Raw genomic sequence first — 4,087 nt, forward strand, 5'->3', positions numbered from 1 at the left:
GATTATTTATGAACCTTGTAATAGACAGTGAAAAGAGTTTATTAAAAACGATTCTTTAAATCTTGAAGTGTCCTTCGTCTTGCAGATGGAACAGCAGTCAGATTAAAGATGGTTTACAGCAGACTTTGTGTCTCCTGTGATAGATAATCTGTAGACAGAAGTGCAGCCAGGACAGCTTGACCCAGCTGAGGAAGTGTGACCTTTGGGTCACAAATGAGGCCATTCATGTCGCTACAGACCCCCCATGGTCAATGGCACGGCGGTCGCAGAAACCACCTGACGTTGAACGTTCAGAAAGCATGAAGGACTCCTTTGAGGAAAGGCACATTCAATTTTACAGATGAAGGCAGACGGAGTGAGGAAGCATTCCCCACGCCGGTGAGTAGTCAGAATCATATCCTTAGGAAGTTGGTTAAAGACGTGGTAATGTCCCCCTCAGAGTCCTTCTCCACCCACGTATCAATTTTAAAAACTGCAACATTAGTAGGCGTTGCCTGGAGGACCGAGAGGGCGGAGCCGCGGCAGTGACGAAGACGATGGCTAACTAGACGATGCTAGCTCCCTTCACTCTGAGCAGTCATTAGAAGTGGAGGACGTTTCTCCCCCTCCTTACCCAGACACTCGAGAAGAAAGGGACCAAGTCTATTTGGAGGAGACAAGCGGACCTGAGCCTTATTGTTTTGAGCTTGTGAGTTGCCTGAAATTACCGGAACCGACCCAACAGAACCAGCTCTGAATGGTAAGTAGCCGTTAGCCATAGCATCAGATTAGCTGCAGGGTTTTGCTCCACGGCCCGAGAGCTAGTATTCAGCATGTTTTAGAGATTTATCTGCTTCAACACACCTGGTTTTAATCAGCAACAAATAGCTGAGCTGCTTAACAGCTAATCTAACCTGTTAAAGCAGGAACATCCACTGAAATGTGCTGGATAGCTCTCCAGGAGCTCTGGGCTCAAGCTACAGTCTCCTGCATAAAGTTATGAAAATATCCCATGAGAAAATTATTCTGTAATGTGTTCAGCCCACTAAAACTGCCCTGATTTCATTATTTATTTACTGATACTAGCTGCTCTTGGTTGCAGGTGATCCTCTGGTGTCTGCAGCTGGTCTCCCGCTGGTGTCGTCAGGATCAGGAGCTTCCAGAAGAATGTGCCTTTCAATGACTCATTTCCCCTTTATTTGTTATATTAATTAAATAAATCTCAATTGATATATTTCCTGCTTTTGTTCATGTCCATAAATACTCAAACATGCTTGAAAATAAAACAAGCTTTTAACAGTGAGGTGCTAGTTTAATTCATCACAATAGAGCTAGTTAAACATGCAATGTGATCATTCAATTAATGCAATTTATAAATATCCATTAAAATATAAAAACTGGAATCTAAATTAGATATTTGGCAGCACAAAAAACTTGTCAAACACAATATTTATTATAATAATTGTAGGCAGACAGGAGACAGAGCTGATGGAGGTTCTCAGTCATCGAAGGATGGCTGAAGGCTTTCCAGGAACAGGAGATGTGGTGTTGTCTCTTCTCTCTCTATTCTGCCAGATGAGCTGATAGGTTACAGGTGTGTGAGGACATCCTCATGCTGTCATAACCAGATGACAGGAGTTATCAGGTGATCAGCCAGGCTAATGATGAGATGCAGAAAGAAAACAAATCCAGGGCAGTGTACAATAATAATAATATGTGGTGTTGCTCACCTTATGTGCTCTTATAGAGTATTAATGTGTGCCTGCCTCATGGTGTAGAGTCCATATTTTGCTGAGTGTCCTGCAATAATGCAGGTTATTAGTTAATTTACTTTTGATAGCAAAAACAAAATATTTAATGTAAAAGTTATTTACCAGGTGAATCAGCTCACTCGTCACCACCAAGTGTCACAGGGGCAGAACCAGTAGCCTCCGTCATGATGTCATGATGTAATCACATACGTTTATTTAATTGTTAATATCTTAAAAATTCAGAAATGTTTTAATTTTTTTACCTTGAACAGTTCACTGAGCTTGCACTGTCACTGAGGTGGAAGCTGGAATCAACAGCAGGTACCTCACATCTAGGTCTTTTCAGGGGTGTGGACGCTGCTCTGGGACCTTCTGGAAGATGAATTTCCGTCATGGTCCCTGTGTCACAAGACACACTGAGGCTGTGAGCTCTATAAAAACAAAGAAGCAGCACATTTATAAAAGTTTAAATGAGCATAAAATCACGTGTAACAATCTGTAAAACAAATTAAAACTAGAAGGTGATAATAAAATGTTTACGTAGAAGATTATTAAAAATAATTCACCTTTGCTACGGGTAACGCTTCACGTCAGCCTGGACAAGTGCATTCTTGCAGATTACTAAATCAGTCTGACAGCCAATGTCTTGGGTAGATTTAGCCTGAAAAAAAAATAGAAGCACATTGTTGTTTATAAAGTCAGATAATATACAAAAGAAACTGTCCTATATAGGCGCTTTATAACATTCCTAGTGTGTGATGTTATTATAACGTAAAAGTCAGACACATATGATGTGAAGAGCCTGAAATGCGAACTCCTGAACAGAATTCCTCACGGAACCGGGTCACGCTGTGCTGGATTTCACGCTGTAATGATGTCTGTCAACTAGTGCTGCGTTAGTTAGAGTCACTGTTGCAGAATTGCGGACTGACACAAAAACAACCCGAATTTTCTCTGAGCCTGACAGTAATAGTCATGTGGACCGTTTTGTCGGCCAGGGCTTCGAGACATGTTCCGATTCGCCGCTGATTCTAACCTTACATCCCGTTCCACATTTTGTGAACTTGACAAATCTGCCCGAAGGCAGTGCAGACTGATATTAGCTAAATGGAGTGAACCACGTCTCGCAAACTTTGCATTTAGGTAGGAAATTGTCTTTAGAAGATGTTAAAACTTTTATTTAGCTTACTCACCTCAGACTGGAGCCCGTCATGGTGGGGGAGCAGAGTCGGTGGGCTGCATCTAAATCGCGGAAGAGCCACGGTGGGCACATCCTCTTCAAACGGAGACGTGCAGAATCGCGGGTAAAATGCTGGTTGCAAACTACAGCACCTGGCGGGAGCTGAATGTTTTCCAGACACGCAACCACTGGCGCCTAATTTCTAAGTCCAGCAGAAAGGAGTGCAACCCCACAGAGCCACCGCAACCATACTACACTACACCTTCTCACAGCATACTAACACGATATGGAGCACTAAACCTGAACTACTTTCCTAATAACACTAACAGCCAAATACTAACTAAACTACACTATCCAACAGCCAAGCTAACACTAAATAAGTATGTATAACACTAAAGGCTACGCTAAAGACTAGGATATGCTAATGCTATATGCTAATGCTGAACTACCGCTAACCTCCTACTAGGGATGAGCCGGATACTCGTTTCAGACGAGTATCCGGTACGGATAACGCATTTTTGACGAATACGAGCAGGAAACGAGTAAAACGAGTCATTATCTGTAATCGTGCTGAAGGAAAATCTTCATTGGGCAACTGACTGTCTTCACGCTCTGTGATTGGCCAGTCACATAGAGCGCCCGCCCCTCCCTACTTACAAAACTCTAGTCTCTAGCCGACCGGGAGCTCAGTCCGGCCGGCTCATCCACGCACACACACACACACACACACACACACACACACAGTAACGGATCGCGCTGTGATTGCTTCACTGTTGCTCACGTTTTTTCTGTTTTCCCTAGGTTTTCTTCAGCTCGCCTCTTTTTCGGTTGAATATTTAAAGTTACTTTTTTCGTAACTGACATGGTGCATTTGACAAGACAGAGCTGACGTGCTGTTGTCACTACCTCCGCTCCGGTCGCGTTTTTCATTTTTTTGAACTCTCTCTCTCTCTCTCTCTCTCTCTCTCTCTCTCTCTCTCTCTCTCTCTCTCTCTCTCTCTCTCTCTCTCTCTCTCTCTCTCTCTCTCTCTCTCTCTCTCTCTCTCTCACTCTCACTCACTCACTCACTCACTCACTCACTCACACACTCACACACTCACACACACACACACACCTTAATCAACATTGTTTTGTTTAACTTTGTGTGGGGCAAAATGCCAAGAACGTTTAGAAAAAA

The 4,087-nt window shown here is 43.1% G+C and overlaps 1 long non-coding RNA gene across 2 annotated transcripts; it reads right to left on the bottom strand.

Annotated features, from left to right (window-relative positions):
- Nucleotides 1-1,301: 1,301 nt before the first annotated feature.
- LOC139066204 (uncharacterized) lies at nt 1,302-3,564 on the bottom strand. Of its 2 annotated transcripts, none has more exons than XR_011519151.1 (5): nt 2,924-3,564; nt 2,297-2,391; nt 1,854-2,161; nt 1,710-1,779; nt 1,302-1,637 (listed from the first exon to the last, which is right to left on the bottom strand). It is a non-coding gene; the product is annotated as an uncharacterized lncRNA (long non-coding RNA). The 2 variants fall into 2 exon arrangements; XR_011519150.1 differs by having other exon boundaries at nt 1,306-1,594.
- Nucleotides 3,565-4,087: the final 523 nt, after the last annotated feature.

The sequence above is a fragment of the Nothobranchius furzeri genome, chromosome 2, assembly GCF_043380555.1.
Source record: "Nothobranchius furzeri strain GRZ-AD chromosome 2, NfurGRZ-RIMD1, whole genome shotgun sequence".
In the NCBI taxonomy this organism is placed as follows: Eukaryota; Metazoa; Chordata; class Actinopteri; order Cyprinodontiformes; family Nothobranchiidae; genus Nothobranchius; species Nothobranchius furzeri.